Consider the following 20,130-nt stretch of genomic DNA (forward strand, 5'->3'; position numbering starts at 1 on the left):
AAATGTTTGGCACAGGTGTATTAGTTTGCTAGGGCTGCCGTAATAAAGTGCCATAAACCGTTGGCTTAAACAACAGAAGTGTATTGTCCCCCAGTTCTGGACTCTGGTTCCTTCTGAGGCCTCTGTCCCGGCTTCTGGAGGCTGCAGGCAATCTTCGGCATCCCTCGGTTTGTAAAAGCGCCGTCCCGATCTCTGCCTCCATCTTCATGTGGCATTCTCCCTGTGTGTGTGACTGTGTCCTAACTTCCTCCTTCATAAGGACACCAGTCATATGGGATCAGGGACCCACCTTGTTCCAGAATGACCTTAACTCATTGCATCTGCAGTGACCCTGTTTCCAAATAAGGTCACATTCTGAAGTGCTGGGATAAAGATTTCAACATAGGGAGGTGGGGGACACAAGCCAACCCGCAACACAAGGAATTCCCGCATTTAATTTGGCCTTGATGGAATTGGAAAGAGGTTAATGATCTAACTCAGGGGGAATCAGAACACACGCTCCCAGGCTAGAAAGACCAGCTTGTCCCTCTGAACCTTCCCCAAATTCAGGTGTCACTGGAAAGTCGGCCACCCCCCTGGGATGCCCATGGAAGCATTGCCCATGAAGTGTTGGGTCTCAACCCTGATGGGGCAGAATGCGGGCCGGCTGAGGTGAGCGGTAATTCCAAGGGCTCAGTGACGGGCAGTCCAGGTCCCTGCCCAGAGAAGAAGCAGAATCACTTCACACTGGCTTGTTCTTCCCCTGGGTGTTGGGAGGAGGCTGTCCATCACAGGACCTGCTCCAGATTGAGCAGAAGAAAGATCACTCCTCTCTCAATATTCGGCAGTCCCTGCGCCATCACAGTTTCCAATATTCAAGGAGAAGTAGAGCTCTGGCACAGGTAGGAATTTGTCTTTTGTCTGGGGCATGAATTTGACACCATCCTCTGGGGCTGATGCAGCTAAGAGCTTCGCTGGCTCCCGCTGACATAAGTGCCTGGGTGTGGCCTTCCTCCTCCTCCCAACACACTCTGGGGGAAGTGCTCAAGGCTTTCTTGGGGAAGAATGGCCCTGTTGGAGCTCTCTCTTCTGATTATCTCAAGGAACAGAGGAGGAATAGAAGGCTTTTTATTAAAACTGGATGCCCAGCTGGCCCTCAACAAATCACCGAATTTGACACGAGCATCTTATTACCCAGAGGTTCACTTAAACACCACAGTAGGGAGGCTGTCCTGAGATATTATTGGCACAAAGAGCCACATTGAAGGGGACTAGGGGTGGCATTTAGATGAACCCAGAGAATCAACTAGGCCAGACAAGAAGGAGGGAACCTCGGTTCTGGAAGGTGGAGGTCGAAGAGAAAATATGCTTCAAATGTAAGACATCATGCACATCTCAGACAAGGAAAACATTTTGGAGTACTTGAGCTAACAAGTATTTCCTTGAGACTTGGAGAAAGTAGCTATAGGACAGGTAAAAGCAAGTACTGCTTTTTAAATAGGTGAAAAAGAATTCATTAGTCCATGTTAGAATACAGGCTCATGATATTATAAATAAGTTTGAAGAGTTTAAATCAATACACAGCTGATGACTCCATCGTGGAATATAAATTTAACCACAGGAGAGACAGCTGGGTTCAAAATGTACAGCGGGAGCCACTCTAAAATTTTACAAGCTGGTCTTCAGCCCAAAGCTGAATGCAAGTCCTTTTATTTACAAACAAGATTCTAACTTTTGTTTGTTTATGAGGCAGAGTCTTGCTGCATCACCCAGGCTGGAGTGCAGTGGTATGATCATAGCTCACTGCAACTTTGAACTCCTGCATCTCGTGATCCTCCAGCCTCAACCTCAAAAGTAGCTGGAACTACAGACACACACCACCACACTGGGCTAAGTTCTTCATACTTTTGGTAAAGATGGGGCCTCACTATGTTGCCCATGCTGGCCTCAAACTCCTGACCTCAAGCGATCCTCCCACCTCAGCCTCCCAAAGAGCTGGGATTACAGGTGTGAGCCACTGTGCCTGGCCTGGTTGATGAACCTAGATCAGAACATAAGAAAAACCTGAGCAGTTTCTACAAAGTATGTTCCTACAAACACTATTCCTGCCATCACCCAAATAAAATATGGAAGAATTCCACTATCCCAGTGAAGCCCTCCCCTGTCCTTTTAATCCCTGTCCATAGAGACAAACACTGTTCTGATTTCCAGCACCCTAGGTTAGTTTTGCCTGTTCTTGAGCGTCATATAAATAGGATCCTACAGTAAGTACTCACTTACATCCAGCGTTGTTCATATGCTTGTGAGGCTCATCCAACTTTAAGAGGCTGCTTCCCCCTTCCCCTCTTCTACTCTGACAACTGCTTTTCTTCTTTACACTTGTAACCATAGTAGCATGACATAATGGAAAGAGGGTGACAGGTTTAAGCATAGGAAGGTCAGTCTAAATCCCGGTTTAAATCCTGGGTTTTCCTCTCATGGGCATGACTTTAGGTGAATTATTGAACTTCATCTGTTCAATAAGGATCATAATCAAACTAGATTCTTATGAATCAGTGATATAAATTATGCGAAGTACATGGCACACAGTGGATGCTCAATAAAATTAGCTCCTTCCCTCCCTCCTCTGGATTCAGGAGACAAATTAGCTTTTCTGAACCAGGAAAGACAAAGCCCAGATGTTAGCTAGACGGAGTGATAGAGAAAATTCATCTGAATGTGCACCTTCCTCCCACTTCCTTGCTTCTCATTTCCCTGATTTCTCTCCCTGTATACATGGAGCTCCCAAAGGAACTGGAGGGGAAGCAGCCCTTCCTGCAACATCCATCTCTTGAGAAGACCCTGACAATGACCTCAGGCTACATTCCACTTGGCCAGAAGGCCTGACCAGAGTCAACACTTTCAAGAGAAGGAAATTGTAAATAAATAAAAAGTTTGAACATCTTCTCCTTCTCTCTCTATGTCATTTGTCCTCACAGGCCACCCTTGTTAAAAGCAGTCTTCTTTTTTATTTGTATAATCCATGAACACATGTTTACATGCCCAATACCAGGAGACAGCAAGGGGCAGGGAAAACACAGTCCCTGACCTCGTGGAACTCACAGTCCAGTGGAGAAGGAGTGAACATTTCCTTTGTGAAAAACCATCTTTCCCTTAAACATTTAAGAACTTCTTGGGCAGGGAGAAGGTATGGGGCCAGGGAGCTGCCTAGGCCTTCCTTTATTCCTCAGGACACAGTGATGGAAGAGAAAGAAATGAAAGCGGGGTAAAGAGTGGAGATGAAAGGGACTTATTTATCAGGGGTTGAAGAGGCCAGGGAGAAGAGAACAAGCAGAAAAGCCAGGCAGGAGAGCAGATGCCTGCCCAGAGCAGGAGCTGTGGGACCCAGCCGCAGGCTTGCCCAGTGCCAATTCCACAGGCCACACATCGGCCGTGGGCAAATCATGGCTCAGGCAAGAAAAGAGAATGCACGGGACCTCCACGTGACTCAGCCCAAAAGAGTGCTGGCTGTTCCCACCAGCCCCCAAAGGAAGCTGTGTGGGGTCCCCTAATTCTCTACTTCCTGGTGGGGGACGAGAAAGAGCTACTCTTTACTTTCATGAGGATACAGCTGTCCAAGGCCCCCTCCCTTGAAGGTGGAGATTTGAATGAAAAAAGGAGGAAACAGAAAGAAAAGAAGTGCCCCAGAGCAGGCCCAGACCTGCCTCCCAGCTTCCCAGCACCCCACTGAGCAGCCTCAGCCTGCACCATCCCCCCATGTGGGCTCCTGTGACCCTGGTGGCAGTGAGATCACTTTCGTTGTTTTAAATGGCCTCGTGAGCCATATTTCTTCATCCTAGACGCTGTTCTAAGAGTGACCGTCCTTAAGCAGCATCCCCCAGCTACTGCCAGGAAGACGAAAGCTGCTGGAGCGGCTGACACGTCGGGTTTGCCCCAGACTGTCCTGTCTTGAGCATGGAAAGCCCCGTGTCCCCAAAACCACTGGGTCCTAAGTCACTCCAGAGCTTCCTCAGGGCTACTCCAGCTTTGTTTTTTCCTGAGGGATCCCCTAGGCAGTCATGGAGTCCTAGCCCCTCTCACTGGTTTTGCTTCTGGGACTGCCCCAGTGCTCCCTGGCCGTGGCAGAGTGAGATCTCCTGGGGGCGGCTATCTTAGCCAACTTACCACAGCTGCCTTTCCCGCAGACAGTTCTCTTTGCTGTCCCGGCCCACGTGCCTGAGGGAAAGAAGGGGATGGCTTGTACTGGGGGCTTTACCTAGCGGACATATTACATTATCTCATGATCGTCCCGACCTTCCTGGGAAGGTGAGAAAATGAGCAAAAAGCAAGTGGTGGATCTGGGATTCAGATCCACATCTTGCAAACTCCAGAGCCCATTCTCTGAAACATAAGAACTAACAAAAAGTTTGTGGGGTCAGGGGTGGTGGCAAGTCATCAGACAGGCCAGTCAATGAGGCCTCCCAGGGACACTTCTCCAAATGCCACGCTCTCCCCCCTCTCCCCATCTCCCCATCCCCAGAGAACTAGAAGAGGTGGTGGAGGTGACAAATCTATTTTTTAAAATGTATCCAGGATATTCTGATGCATCACCCACCCCCATTACCCTGCTGAGGACCACGTGGAAGGGCCTGGCTCTTCAAAACAGAAGGGTGGGAAAGAGATGGCCTTGAGCTTCTGCAAATGCATGCAACCCTCCAGATCCATAATCTCTCAGGAACGTTCTCCAGCTCCCCTAGGGCCTCAGCTCCTGTTTTATACAGCTCCTCCCAAGGAGGGAAGAGGCAGGGAAGGTGGTATATTTCGAGGACAGCTGTTAGTAACCTTCTCAGAAACTCGATGCTATGCAACTTGAGCTTCTCTCTGGGTGCAGCTTAAAGTGGTCGCCTTTGAAAATAATCCAAGCCTCAAGGCCCATAAGAAATCCTAGTGAGCCTTTAAAAGTCAGAGTTAAGGCCTTAGTCTCCCAAATTCAATAATACTGTTTCTCACTCTCCCTGTAAATGTATCAATGCTTGACTGACACGTTTTTAGAGGAGCTTGAAACATACTTGCTGCCAGCAAAGGCTTAGGGCATGGCCAGATGGTTCAGGATCTCAGGCCAAAATCTCCCGAGAATCTCAATCTCTTTTAGGTACAAAATGAGCACATCTCTAGTCTTTTCTTTAAGTCCAGGGAAGTATTTCTTTCATATTGCTTAATATCTTTTGGTTGTAAAATGGAGAAATCTTTAGTCTTTTCTGTTATTCCAAGGGAGTGTTTCCTTAGGCTATGCAGAGGAGAAAAAGGAGGCTGGCTTGTGGCTGCCCTTTGGACTTTCCCACTGGACTCCTGGGTCATCCTAGGTCTCGGAACGTCAGACGTTCAACTTGCCTTTACTGTTCATTGTACTCAGCACTGAGCACCTGCCAGGGGCCTTCCCAGGTAAATGTGTCCTTGAGGTCCACCCTTGCCAGCCTCTTATTTGATCTGATATTTGATGCCTTGGGCTGGTCACAGTGCCTGTCACACGGTCGGCATTCAGTCTTACTGTGTCTGACTATTGTACTGAGCATTATTTCACTCAACTTTCATCAAACCCTAAAATGGGCATCTCCTCCGAGATGCCTCTGCTTCTTGCCATCTCAACTCCCTGTGAAGAGCCACCGGCCTCAGTAGCGTGAATCCTTGTGTCAGTGTGACAGATGGAGTAGTGATATATAAGACTGCCTGACTGGCTTGCCTTCTTGCACTAGCATGTTATTTGCAGCTCCCAAGCCTGCTGCATTATGAATGAGCATGAATCAGATAGGAGAGAAGGTTTCCGGGGGGCCCTCCTTTCTTCCCCTAAAGGAAAAGCACCACTGCCATCTTCTCAGCTGTGTGTCATTCCTGTCAGGCCGAGGTGGGAAAATCTCATCATTGATTAGTCCCCAGGCACTGAACTCACTTTCTAAATGGCATGTGAACCTGTGAAATTAAAAAAAGAAAGAAATTGTATGAGTCACTGTCCTTTGAGGGAAGGGAAGGTGGAGATCCTCTCCACTCCTTCCTCCCACCTCTGGTTCTCCAGGGCTAAACTGGTCTTCTTTGCAAAGCAGGATTTTCTTGGTGGTGCCTGAACTCAGGTCCCCTTTCGGGCTTGTCCTGGGAGTGTTCAGCAAACCAGATCTGCTGGCCCTGTTTGTGGCAGGGCCATGCCATGGGGGATTAACGTGGTGGAGCTGGGAGGTGACATGTGGAAGGGGAGCCTCTCCAGCCAATGGGCGCTGTGGCAGACCCTGGTTCCCAAGGGCCTAGGAAGCTCCTGCCATCCTCTCCTCCAGCGCCACCTCCCTCCACCTTCCTCCCCAGGTCTCTGGCCTCTGCCTTGCCCTGCATTTTCTGGCCGTGGGAGCCTAGCTTCCCAAAGCTGGAGACTCATTTGACCTTCCTTTCATTTGGGCTTCCAGCAAAGGCCTAGAGAGCACAAAGTTGCTTTGAACTTGCATAAAATATATTGGTTTCAAGGCTGGGTTCCTCTTCCTGCTGTTCTGTGTTCCCTAGAGCTTTTGCCATTTGTTGAAGACTTTTTAATCAATATCTCCCTCCCTAGAGGCTGCAATCATAGAACAGGAACTCTGGGAAGGAGTCACAGAACATTGTATCTGAACCTCCTGTGTGCTCTTTCTATGGCTAGAAGGTGGCACCAGGTGACTGAGTCCAGTGCTCTCTTTGTGCAGTGGAGGAAAGTGAAGTCCAGGAGAGGGGAGTGTCACGTTCCTTGTCACGCAGTTCTTGCTGGACGGGAGCTGGACCCCCAGTCTGCTGATTCTGTCTCCCCTTCAAGGGACCATCAGCTCACCCGACTGTATTTTCTGTAAGCAGTGACCAGTGTCTAAAGGTACTTATATGTTTACCTGACTCTTCTCTGTCTGTCCCCCACCAGCATGACACATCCACCAGCATGACACTTCCACCAACATGACAGAGCTTTGGGATGTTGTTGCTCTCAGCTTCAGCACAACCCTATGCCTGAACAGTGTCTGACACATAGTAGGACCTCAGCAGATACTTGTGGACTGACTCTGTCCAGTGCCTTTTCTGCAACTCCAGTCTGCTTTAGGAGCCCTGTGAACTCAGTGTTTAAGAAGAAACACTAAACCAGAGACTCACTCAGGTAAATAAAATGGCTCATCCTTCCTGGGCTCTTACTTCAGTGAACAGGCTGGTCACAATTGGACAAATAAGGAGAACAGCTCTGTGAATCATTCTCTTTGCTCCTGCCTTTGGCACCCAGAGAGGTTACCTCACCCATCTCGAGGCGGAAAGAGCTGCTGGATTACTCACCTCCTGGAGAGTTCGTCACCAGCTGCAAGCTCTTCCTGTGTCCACAAGGCAGTGTCGAGAAACCAAAGGCAGTGGCAGAACAACACGTGGAGCGTGACCCCGCTGCAAAATGGCACACACAGGGAGTCTGAGCATGAGTGCAGAGAAAAGGGTCTCAGGGATGCACCCCTTAAGAGTGGGTGCCCTGAGGGGAGGACTTGGTTTGGGGCTATTATATTCAGGGAGGGTGGCGCTTACTTTGTACACTGCACATTTTATAGCATAAATGTTTGAAATAGAAACCACTATAAACAATTTTTTAAAATAAATTCTTACAGGGCACATGGCTCACACCTGTAAACCCACCACTGTGGGAGGCTGAGGCAGGTGAACTGCGTGAGCTAAGGAGTTCAGGACCAGCCTGGGCAACATGACGAAACCTTATCTCTACAAAAAAATAAGAAAATTAGCCGGGCGTGGTGGTGCGCACCAGTAGTCCCAGTTACTGGGGAGGCTGAGGTGGGAGGATCACCTGAGCCCAGGGAGATCGAGGCTGCAGTGAGCCATGACCAAGTCACTGCACTCCAGCCTGGGCAACAGAGCAAGACCCCATCTCACAAAATAAATGATCTCTGAGAATCCAAAATAGCTGCTGTCCCCACATCCTCTCTCACTCCCTCTACTTTCTCTCTGTCTTTCTATTTTACCTGGGCTGGAGGTAGACCCAGGAATTCAAAACTTTGTCTTAAATCATAGCAAAATGCTCTAATTCAAAGATGCAGAAGAAAGTCTAGGCTTCAAATGTTTAGGCCCTGGAGGAATGAGGTCAAATCTTTTATTGACCGAAAGGACAAATAGTTCACTGGGTTCCATGGACATAAATTGCCCCACCAGCCCCACACAACAGCCTTCTTTTTTCCTACCCACTTTCCCAGGCCTTTTCTCTCCAGAGACTCGGGCCCAGATTTCTCGTCTAAATGACACAGCCTCCCCCCCACAGCAGGCAGTGCACTAACAACGTGTGATAAGGTGGAGCTTCCCAAGCTTTGTGCTGTATCGGAATCCTCCTGGGCAGCTTTGGCTAGGATTTGTACCCCACGGAGCCTCCTAGGGGTCTTCCTGCAGCCCAGGTAGGGTAGGAAGTGAGGGAGGACAGAAGGAAGGGCTGAAGGAGGCCAGGAAGGAAGGGAGGTCACCGGAGAGCCACAGGGTGAACTTTCTGGAAACCCCAACTGAATTTGTTCTATTTTTATTTAAAAAACGTAAACTTCCCGGCGGTTTTGACACGTCCCGAACCAGAAGTCCACAGCTGCATGTTACTCTAACCAAGCTAGGCTGAAAAATTCCCCCAACTCCTGTTCCCACAGGAGGGTAGAGAACGTGGCCCTCCTTCAAGAAGGGCACGGAGCTGCGGGAGGGGCCCAGGAGGGAAGCGAGTGTGGCCAGCGTTGAAACGGCCTTAGAGGCAAATTTTGGGCCCCATTTCTAAGCATAGGGAGCTCACTTCTGCCAGGAAGCTGGCTGTAGCCTGGGGCTTTCCTGCTCAGACAGGGCTGTGTTGAGGACAGATTCCAGGGCCCTCGGAGAGAGCCTGGCAGGGCACTGCCTAGGGGAAGGAGGACAGTAGAGGCTGCACTGGTGTTCAACTTGGCCACCTGGCCATGGATCTGAGGTAAGGCGACAAAAGAGGGATTCAGAGGAAACAAACAAACCGAGCTGTTGGGGGTGGGGGGCCCGTGGGAGGAGAAGAAGAGAGACCTGAGGCCCTGGTAACCCCCAAACACTTTCCCAGAGAGCAGCAGAGCCTGAAAGTCCAGTTTGGTGAATGGGTGGAGAGGAGAAGAAAATTTCTCTTCAGCAAAGCCAGCATTGAAGTAAGCAGAAAGATAATTATTTCTCCTTCAGGTAATGCAACTTCCTCAGTATGGTGTAGTCAAGATGGCCCTACTAATTTCAGAGGCTGCATTTAGGTTTCCATTTCAGGAGAGGGGAAAGAAAAGGCTCCCCCGTCATGGCCAGTGAGCACAAGAGCAAAGCGAAGCCATCCTCCCGAAGCGAAGCCATCCTCCCAGTGTGTGGGCGTCCCGTGAAAGTGCTCTGCCAGACAGCTGTGCCTGCCCCCTGGCTGGGCCACGTCCCCACTGTCCTGAGGCTGGGGACAGTCAGTCAACCTGGATAACCTTTCCCAGGGTCTCAGTGGGCTGGACTTGTCTTCCGTCTTCCAAGCAAGGCTGACAGTCGGCCCAGTGGCCTTTTCTTCTTTCTGGAAAACAACTTTGCTGATGGTTGCTTGTTTTATGAGACTGGGGACCCCTATTCCACAGGGGAGGCACTTCTCTGGCTCAGAAGGGCTCTCTTGCTCTTCGCCCCAGTGACACCCTATCCCCTGGGACCGCAGATCCTCAGTTCTCTGGACACCCAGGTCTACACATTTCTACAGCTTTCCATGAATGTGTGTGAAGGGGTGACCCTGCACTTCCAAGACTGCCCACCCCATCTGCACTCAGATGGCTCCAGGTGCCCAGGGCCATGCCTCCTCCCTCTGCTCCTCCTGCCCATCTCCCTTCACCACAGCTGCCGGGGAAAGAGCCTCAGCTCCTGTCACCTATACCAAGGTCGTAGCCTCACAATCCCTACCTGCCCTCAGAGTCTTTCCTCACCAGACACCTCCAGAGAATCTTCTCAAGTGCTAATTTGTTCTTGCCCACTCTGTACAGTCTTTGATGAATTACTGCCCCCAGGATATGGCTCTGCCTCCCACCCTTCCCCCTGCAGCTTCACCTCCCTGCACCCCAGCCCATCACCACCCAGCCTCCTGGCCTCAGCCTCCCGCTCCAGAAACTCAGGACCCTCGCGCCACCTGAAGGCACTGTGCCATCCTCACTCAGACCTATGCATGGTAACCCCGGCTCGGATGGCACCTCACCACCACCCTCTTGACAGAATTCAGCCCCAAGAGTACCCTCCTCAATGCTGCCCGAGTTAGCCAGTGCCTCCAGTGTCCCAGGCGACGACATTGTCATTAAAAAAAACTCTTTTTTATGCATCGTAATGACTTATTTTCACAATCCCCACCCCCTACTGGACAGTGAATTCTTGAGAGTTTCGGAAACCCACATGCTAGCACAGGGTCATCGCATAATTGACGCTCAATGAAAGAGAGAGGGAAGAAGAGAGAGGGAAGAGGAAGGCACCAGGTTAGATGCTAAACTTGTGGTCAAAAGCTTTCCTAAGTCCGGTGTAGTGGCTCACGACTGTAATCCCAGCACTTTGGGAGGCCAAGGCTGGCGGATCACCTGAGGTCAGGAGTTTGAGACCAGCTTGGCCAACATGATGAAACCCCATCTCTACTGAAAATACAAAAATTAGCTGGGCATGGTGGCAGGCGCCTGTAATCCCGGCTACTTAGGAGGCTGAGGCAGGAGAATCCCTTGAACCCAGGAGGAGGAGGTTGCAGTGAGCCAAGATCGCAACATTGCACTCCAGCCTGGGTGATACTGAGATTCTGAAAGAAAGAGAGAAAGAAAGAAAGAAAAAGAAAGAAAGAAAGAAAGAAAGAAAGAAAGAGAGAGAGAGAGAGAGAGAGAGAGAGAAAGAAAGAAAGAAAGAAAGAAAGAAAGAAAGAAAGAAAGAAAGAAAGAAAGAAAGAAAGAAAGAAAGAAAGGGAGAAAGAAGGAAGGAAGGAAGGAAGGAAGGAAAGAAAAGAAAAGAAAAGAAAAGAAAAGAAAAGAAAAGAAAAGAAAAGAAAAGAAAAGAAAGAGCAGTTGAAAATTGTGTCTGAGGCTCAGAGCTGTGTCTGGGATGAGACAAGGGAGACCCTCATTCCCGGGTCTTGCCTATGCAGATGGGCACCGGACAGTGAGGGCTCCTTAAGCTTTGTGGCCTGGACAGTGCTCTTCCCTTCCTAATTCCTGGAGGCTTCAGTCGTATTTGTCACAGCTCAAGCTCACTCACTGATTTATAAAGCCACTGGCTGTTTGCTGGGCATCTACTGTGTTAGCTCGGTCTCAGGCACGGGGCGTAATACAACTGTGGGTGAGAAAGCCACTGTACGTGCCCTCAGAGAACTCATGGTCTAGGAGGAGAGACAGACAGTCAAATAGTAAATCAATTCACATTTAACTCAAACCATGATGTGGACTATAAAGTAAGGGGATGCACAGCTCTTAAAATAGGACCCAGTGAAAAAACAGCACCTTCCCCGGAGGAGAGAATCTGGAACCAGCACCAAACAACTCAGCCAGACAATGGCTCCCGTTCAGCAAGCCCCTCTCCAGCCTCTCCTTCCCCAGCACTGTGCCACTATGTCCTCTGCCCCCACCCCTAGAGCAATCTAGTCAGGACACTGCAGATAACTCTGTCTTATGAGGCAACAGCTCCCAAGAAACTCTCTTTGAGGTCCTTAAGCGGATGATGTGGAAATGTCCACAGTGGCGCTATGTGTGGTAACATGGTATATAAGTAACATAGGTGTCCAGCGTGAGAGAAATGGATAAAAACAATGTGGTGATCCCATACCAAAGCGCGGTGGCTCACGCCTATAATCCCAGCACTTTGGGAAGCCGAAGCTGGCAGATCACCTGAGGTCAGGAGTTCAAAACCAGCCTGGCCAACAAGGGGAAACCCCCATCTCTAAGTAGAGGTGTGTACAGGTGGCACACACCTGTAATCTCAGCTACTTGGAAGGTTGAGGCACAAGAATCGCTTGAACCCAGGAGGCGGAGGTTGCAGTGAGCCAAGATCTCACCACTACACTCCAACCTGAGCAACACAGCGAGACTCTGTCTCGAAAAGAGCAAAAAAATAATTCTGTGCATCAGTAGGAATTAACAAGCTAGATGTACACACAGCAACATGGAGGGATCATGAAAACAGAGTGCAGAGTAAAGAAATGGAATGAGATTTCCAACATGCTACCATTTATATAAATTTAAAACATACCCCAAACTGTGCTATGTATTTTACAAGGATATATCTATAGATAGATACACACACACACACACACACACACACACCCCTCACATATATAAACACACACATATCTAAGAACAGATATCAAATACATTGTGGTGGGTGCCTGCTGAGGAGAGGAGACTAGGGATAAAGGGGGAGAATAGAATAATACCTGACATGGAAGGGCTTTGCATGTGAACGGAGGCATGTGGTCAGCTTCCTCTTCTGCTCCTGCAGTCCAGCACAAAAGAAGACAATGCAAACCCAGCCCACCAACCTGTACAAACCCTGACTGCATGAGCATGGTGATTTCATTCCATTCTTTTCAGGGAACTTAGAAATTACTCCTACCCAATTTCTCACTTTTGGGTTAAGAAACTCAAGGCCCAGAGAGGGCAGGTGAGTTGTCCCAGTCACACGGCTCCTTGGTGGCAGGAGGAGAATGTTCTAGCCCCCAGCTGGCACTCTCTGTGTCCCGTCCTCTGCCCGGTTCCATTTTCTGACCGCTTGGCCTAACATTTCCACAATGTTTGTTTAAAGGGCTTGGCTGTGTTTATCTTAGCACATGAGTGCCCAGTCTGAAGTCACGCACTGGCATTAGCTGGCCTTTTCCTATGTGAAGTTCAAGGTGAAGGCCTCCTAGGGGGCGGGAGGCTCAGGTACTACTTTATGTTTGTTGTTTAGTGTTTTTTCTCTTTCCAGGACAACCGCCTCAAACCTCAGATGAGCTCACTGACTCACCTGGGCAGGTAAGCACAGAACCTGGACAGGGCTCTAATGGGAGTGCACGCTGGCTGGAGGAAATGACGTCATTGTGGGGCTGAGGGCCTTTAGAGGTCCCATCTTTCCCACAGCCTGTTCAGCATTGGCTCTGAGCACAACACATCCAGAAGCCTCTGCAGAGTGTGGGTATGATGTGTTGATGTGCTGATGTCAACAGTTTTGCTGGAACCCATGGACCCATAAGGCTGCTGGCAAGGAAATTGAGCAGGGTATTAATGTGGGCAGGTGGTCAAGGGTTTATGATCTTTTTTTTTTTTTTTTTTTTTGAGACGGAGTCTCGCTCTGTCGCCCGGGCTGGACTGCAGTGGCGCGATCTCGGCTCACCGCAAGCTCCGCCTCCCGGGTTCCCGCCATTCTCCTGCCTCAGCCTCCTGAGTAGCTGGGACTACAGGCGCCGCCACCGCGCCCGGCTAATTTTTTGTATTTTTAGTAGAGACGGGGTTTCACCGTGGTCTCGATCTCCTGACCTTGTGATCTGCCCGCCTCGGCCTCCCAAAGTGCTGGGATTACAGGCGTGAGCCACTGCGCCCGGCCGACAGGACTTTTCTTGAAGCGAGGGTCTGAACAGTAAGTGTCAGAGTGCCTCTCAAAGAAGCAGCCTTCGAAATGGGTTTCCATCATGAATGCCCCCAAATCCTGCATGGTCCTGTTGTGTGTGTGTGTTTTTTATTAAAACACTGTATATATACATAGAAAAAATTGTACATATTGTAAGGATGAAGTTTCACGAATTGCACCTGCCCAAGTAATCAGCACCCAGATCATGACACAGAACATTCCAGACCACAGAACCCCTCCCCCGACATCCCTCTTTCCCTGCCCTGTGTCTTCTTCAGGTCACCACCTGCCCTCCTGACTTCTAACAGCACAGATGAGTTTTGCATCCCTAGTTTCAGCTCCCTGGGGACCAGGGTCAGCAGACGTCAGCAGACAAGAAAACCTGTGCTACTTGATTTAGCTCCAAATGTTTGGGGTTCCAAATGTTTGGGGTTCCAACTGACTTGGAGTCTGAAGCTCCTAGAAATTCCATCCTGACAGGGATGGGTCATGCCACCAGTTCTATTGGTTACTAGACTGAATTGGAATTGAGGGCTTGGAAAATTTCTCAGGGAGGCCAATTTATCAACCAGCAGAATGAAGAAAGAAACAACTAGGTGAACCTTTTTTCCTGATGACTATGTTTGCACTCAGGTTTATAAACATCTGAGCATATGTTTATAAATATATGCCATAAACATATAAATATCTAAGCAATGTTATTTTGAATCTACAGCAAAATAACATTCAGAGTTAGCTCCTGGTAAGAATATTATGTGGTTAAAACCACTATTCGGTTCCAATATGCCACCTGTCACTCAAGATTAAAGCCCTTTTAGAACGAGCTCCCTTGACCATACTACATTCCAGTGAGATAGGCAGGTGGCAAGCCGTCTTCCCATTCTGGGCTGCAGAGGCACAAAGAGAACAAGTGGCTTGCTTAGTCACTAAGTCCCATAATGGGTTAGCAGAAACCTGGACAATCAGCCAGGAACCCAGGCTGGCTCCCAGCTCGCCCCGCACCAGCTGATATCCATGAACAGCATCCAGCAGGTCGAAGCTCTGTGCACAGCCGCCCGAGCCACGCTGGGAGGGCCACAGGTTGGAAATGTGATAGAGGCCCCTGGGAGATGCCTGGCCCCTTCCTCCAAGAGGGCTCCATGGTGACAAGCCTTAGAGATGTGTTTCATTGTTAGAAACAGCCAAATAGTGTACCCCATGTGAGAAGCAATGGTCTGGTATGCTCAAAGTGCTCGGAGAACTTCTCTTTTTGGAAATTCCTTTGGTGCTGGCTGATAAGCCATCATTATTTTATCTTACGGTTGCATCTCATTTGTGATGGAACAGGGGTGTAAGCCTGTTTGACTACCCACCATTTTTCTGACACGTGTTCCCATCAGGAAACAAAGCTCCAGCCATTGTCATGAAGCGTACAGGACATAGTCACAGAACAGCCTTCCCTAATAATTCAACTGACCATTTATTTAGCACCTCCTATGCACCACTTAAATAAGCACCCCAAAAGGTAGGCATGGTTTTTACTATTTTACAGATGAGAACCTGTGACTCCCCAAGGTAACCCAATCCATAGGTGCAAAGTTGGGATTTGAACCAGGTGTGTCTGGTTCCAAAGCTCATGCCACCACCCATCAGTATTCACAGGTTCTCAAAGAGGCCCCAGGGTTCTGGAAGGGACCACAAAGAGCAGCGAGGGGAGGGCTCTTTGAGCCCCTTCTAGGAGATGGGTGGAGGCTACGGGCATAAGATGTGAGTACTGGAGCAGAGGGGTGGGCTGCAGTGGGGGTCAACATCCTAACACTCTTACCAAGAACTGTGCCATGAGAATCAAAGAACTTCAACCCTGATGGGAACTTGGACACTGAGCCCACCTCCCTTGGAAGAATGAGGAAACAGACATTTAGAAAAGATGTGTGACTGCCCAGGTTCGCCCAGGACAAGGCCAGGAGGTTTCATACCCTCCAGGCCTCTACTCCTTCCCTAACATCTTGAGGACTCCTCTTTGCTAGTGTTCCACAGTCACTGGGGCACTACATGTCTCCTCCCCTCCTGTCTTGCCTACTTCACAGCTGGGGTGACAGTGTCGATGTGGGCGGAGGACACACCAGTGCAGGTGGTGCCTGGGAAGCAGGTGATCCCAAGGTGGAGTCAGGGAAGAGAGTCTGGGCCCCAGAGACAGAGCCTCCCTGTTCTTCCTGCTTCTGCTGGGCTTTGTTGACCTTAAGGGAGAGCTCTGGGCACAGTGTGTTCCCTTGACCTTTCCCTGAAGGGACACAGTGCCTGCTGCTATGTAGACAGCACCTTCCATTCTTATAAGTGTTGGGCAAACATTCTCCAGGAGGGAGGGATGCCAGGAGTCCTGGATGGGAGGGATTCCCCAGAAGACTTTGGCCTTGAGGATGAGATCATGGGCTTTGGAAGCAAATGCATTTTATAGATCCAATAAATTAGACACAATCTGGCTATTAATGTGCTGTCAGGTGTCATGGAACCATGCCTTGCTTTCTCCAGTGGAGGAGGAAGCAGAAATAGAGGCATAGCTGGGTTCAATGACCTACCCAAGGTCACCAAGCAGATGGGGGTGACGTCAAGGCATCATAGGTCACTGCCCTGAGTCATCAGGCTGCTGTGACTCCCCACCTAAGGCACACAGGTCTCTACAGCCATCTTTCTGGCAGGCAGAACTCCAGGAGTGCATTTCCAACTGAGAAGTTGCCATGTCTGTGCTCTGACCTAGAAGAATGATAATGGCAAACATTTACACTGTTTCAACACATTTAGTCATTTAACTCTCTCGATTGCTCTGCGATTAGATACAGCTATTGTTCCCAAGCAGAGATGTTCAGCAATTTGCCCAAGGCCAAATAGCTAATAAAAGTCCAAGCTGGCCCCACCTAGCTGCTGGTAGAGCGCAAGCACCCAGCTTGTCCATTTCCCAATATCCCCTGGAATATGTTGAGCCCTCTGCAAACTAGGGATGTAGGACATGCCTTGAAATGCACATTGGCTGCTCCTTGCTGCTCAGTTCCTGAGGGTGTGGTGTAGAAGCGTTCAGAACAGGGGGAGGCAACTGCCTGCAAGGGGGCTATGACCACTCCAGCTCCCTCCTGACAAGCCTGAGGGTTTCTGGGATGCCATGAGTTTGCCATTCTTCTCAATGTAAAGCCTAGGTTAGGTGCCTCGGGCACTTGGTACTGTCTTTATCTTTGCTCTTGTCCCTTTTCTGGCCTCTAAGCACCCTCGTCTACCAGAAGCCCTTTCTTTGCTCCCTCTATGGGAGCTTTCAACAGAAGCCCTGGGTGCTGTCACCTTTTCCCGCCGAGGCCAACCCCAGGCAGAGGCAGAGATCTGATCTGGAGCAGGTCCCTGGGCAGTGGGTCTTGATCATGTGTTCCCCTAGGACCAGGGAGATCCCAGCATCTTCCCTTCGTGTATTCAATTCCATCAGCCTGCACATGGTGAGCACCCACTTAATGTTGGCCCTCACTGGGTCCTGGAGAGCTCTACAGATGAAAAAATATACCACCTCAACACACACACACCCTGAGAAGGTCACTGCCCAGTTCAGTGGCCAAACAGGAACAACTGTCGAGTCAGGCAGGTGGGGATCAGTGTGATGACCCCAGGTGCTCCAAGAGCTCGAGAGAGGGAAAGATCTATTCCAAGGCCACGGGTCAGAAGAAAGATGATGGACGGAAGCATTTGAGCTGGTGGATGCTTTTCATGTGGCTTCTCTGAGCTTCCATTTGTAAAATGTCATTATAAGATTCCATATTTTCTTATAATCTAATTTGTTGTGTTTGTAATCGCTAGTTTTAAGTTAGCTTTTAAAAACTGCACCATCAGTCTAGTTTGTGAACACGTGGCTCCCCTGGGGCCTCACTACCAATGGGCTGCCTTTTGTTAATGCCGTTTTAACGTTATTTTTATTTTCTGATTTTTAAAAATTTAACTGTAATCCTCATAAGAGCCTGTGATAGGTAGAAAAAGTTCTGTGTTTTTGTTGCTTTCGTTATTGTTGTCCAGATTCTTTTCAGAATATTTTCTTTGGTTTTTGCATCTACTGATTATGAAACTAATTAGTTACTTTGCTTCCATTTTTGGTTGTTGCTATTATAATACAATATGGTAATATTTAGAGCAGAAATTGTTTTCATATGTATAATATACTTTTTTTTTTTTTTTTTTTAGATGCAGTCTCGCTCTGTCGCCCAGGCTGGAGTGCAGTAGTGCAATCTGGCTCACTGCAAGCTCTGCCTCCCAAGCTCAAGTGGTTCTCCTGCCACAGCCTCCCAAGTGTCTGGGACTACAGGAGCACACAACCACACCCAGCTAATTCTTTTTGTATTCTTAGTAGAGACGGGTTTTCGCCGTGTTGGTCAGGCTGGTCTCAAACTCCTGACCTCAACAGATCTGCCCGCCTCGGCCTCCCAAAGGGCTGGGATTATAGGCATGAGCCATCGCTCTTGGCCTTCATTTTTATCAGGCATGGGAATGTAATGTTGCTTTATTTTCATATGCTCTAAGATTTTTTTTTAATTAAGGTTTGTATTCTTAGAAAATAGTAGACCTGGCCGGGTGCGGTGGCTCATGCTTGTAATCCTAGCACTTTGGGGCTGAGGCAGGCTGATCACCTGAGGTCGGGACTTCCAGACCAGCCTGACCAACATGGAGAAACCCCATCTCTACTAAAAATACAAAATTAGCCAGGCATGATGGCACATGCCTGTAATTCCAGCTACTCCAGAGGCTGAGGCAGGAGAATCGCTTGAACCCGGAGGCAGAGGTTGCAGTGAGCCAAAATCGCGCCATTGCACTCCAGCCTGGGCAACAAGAGCAAAACTCCATCCAAAAAAAAAAAAAGAAAGAAAAGAAAAAGAAAGAAAGAAAGACGAAGAAAGAAAGAAAGAAAGATAGAAAGAAAGAAAGAAAGAAAGAAAGAAAGAAAGAAAGAAAGAAAGAAAGAAAGAGAAAGAAAAGAAAGACAGACTATTGTAGACTTACATGTATGAAGTTGCGAGAAATACTACAGAGAGATTTTGTGTACCCTTCACCTAGTTTCCCCTAGTGGCAACATATTGCAAAACCAGAGTACAATCTTACAGTCGAGATACTGGCATTGATGGGGTCAAAACATTTCCATCAATACAAGGATCCCTCGTGTTGCCCTTTTATAGCCACTACTTTGTTCTCCATTTCTATAAATTTGTCATTCTAAGAATGGCGTACAAATGGAATTACACAGTATGTAACCTCTTGCGACTGGCTTTTCTTCACTCAGCATAATTCTGTGGAAATTAACCCAGGTGTTTGCATGTATCCATAGTTCATTTCTTGCTATTGCTGAGTAGTATTCCATTATATGCATATACCACAGTTTATTTACCCATTCACTTGTTATAGGACTTCTGGATTGTTTCTTGTTATTAACTGTTATGGATAAATTTGCTGATTTGCTGTAAAAGTGTACATGTTTTTTGTTTTGTTTTGTTTTGTTTGTTTGTTTGTTTGTTTGTTTGAGACGGAGTCTCGCTTTGTCGCCCAGGCTGGAGTGCAGTGGCCGGATCTCAGCTCACTGCAAGCTCCGCCTCCCGGGTTTTACGCCATTCTCCTGCCTCAGCCTCCCGAGTAGCTGGGACTACAGGCACCCGCCACCTCGCCCGGCTAATTTTTTTGTATTTTTTAGTAGAGACGGGGTTTCACCGTGTTAGCCAGGATGGTCTCGATCTCCTGACCTCGTGATCCGCCCGTCTCGGCTTCCCAAAGTGCTGGGATTACAAGCTTGAGCCACCGTGCCCGGCCAAAAGTGTACATGCTTTTGCATGAACTTAGGTCTTCCTTTCTCTGGCATATGCCAAGTAAAATAATTGCTGGATTTTAGGGTTTCATGTCAGAAATTGTCAAACTGCTGTTCAGAGGGGCTCTACCATTTTAAATTCCCACCAGTCAATGTATGAGTGATCCTGTTTTTCTGCACCTTCTCCAACATTTGATGTTGTCCCTGCTTTTTTGTTTTGGTTTCATTTGTTTTCTTTTTGAGATGCAGTCTCGCTCCGTTGCCCAGGCTGGAGTGCAGTAGCGTGATCTGGGCTCACTGCAACCTCCACTTCCCAGGTTCAAGTGCCCCTCCCACCGCAGCCTCCTGAGTAGCTGGGACTACAGTTGTGCACCACCATGCTCGGCTAATTGTTGTATTTTTGGGTAGAGATGGGTTTCACCATATTGACCAAACTGGTCTCAAATCCCTGGACTCAAGTGATCCGCTCACCTCGGCATCCCAAAGCATTGAGATTACAGGTGTGAGCCACCTTGACCAGCCTCTCACTGTTTTTTTTGTTTTAGCCATTCTGATAGATGTATGGTGCTATTGATTGTGATTTGAATCTGCATTTTCCTAATGGCTAATGATAATCAGGAGTGTCTTTTCATGTGCTTATTTGCTGTCCATATCTCCTCTTTGGTGAAATGATGCTTCTTTACTTTTGTGTATCTTCAAATTTCTCCTCGATAAAATGTTTAAAAATTGAAAAAAAAAATAAGTATTCGAGCTGGGGTGGAGGATGACTGGGATTCTGA

The 20,130-nt window shown here is 48.5% G+C and overlaps 1 long non-coding RNA gene across 1 annotated transcript; it reads right to left on the reverse strand.

The window, feature by feature from the left end:
- Nucleotides 1-893: 893 nt before the first annotated feature.
- LOC139362302 (uncharacterized) lies at nucleotides 894-12,790 on the reverse strand. Its single transcript, XR_011620902.1, has 3 exons — nucleotides 12,389-12,790; nucleotides 7,285-7,386; nucleotides 894-5,925 (listed from the first exon to the last, which is right to left on the reverse strand). It is a non-coding gene; the product is annotated as an uncharacterized lncRNA (long non-coding RNA).
- Nucleotides 12,791-20,130: the final 7,340 nt, after the last annotated feature.

Source organism: Macaca nemestrina, chromosome 3 (genome assembly GCF_043159975.1).
Source record: "Macaca nemestrina isolate mMacNem1 chromosome 3, mMacNem.hap1, whole genome shotgun sequence".
Taxonomy (NCBI): Eukaryota; Metazoa; Chordata; class Mammalia; order Primates; family Cercopithecidae; genus Macaca; species Macaca nemestrina.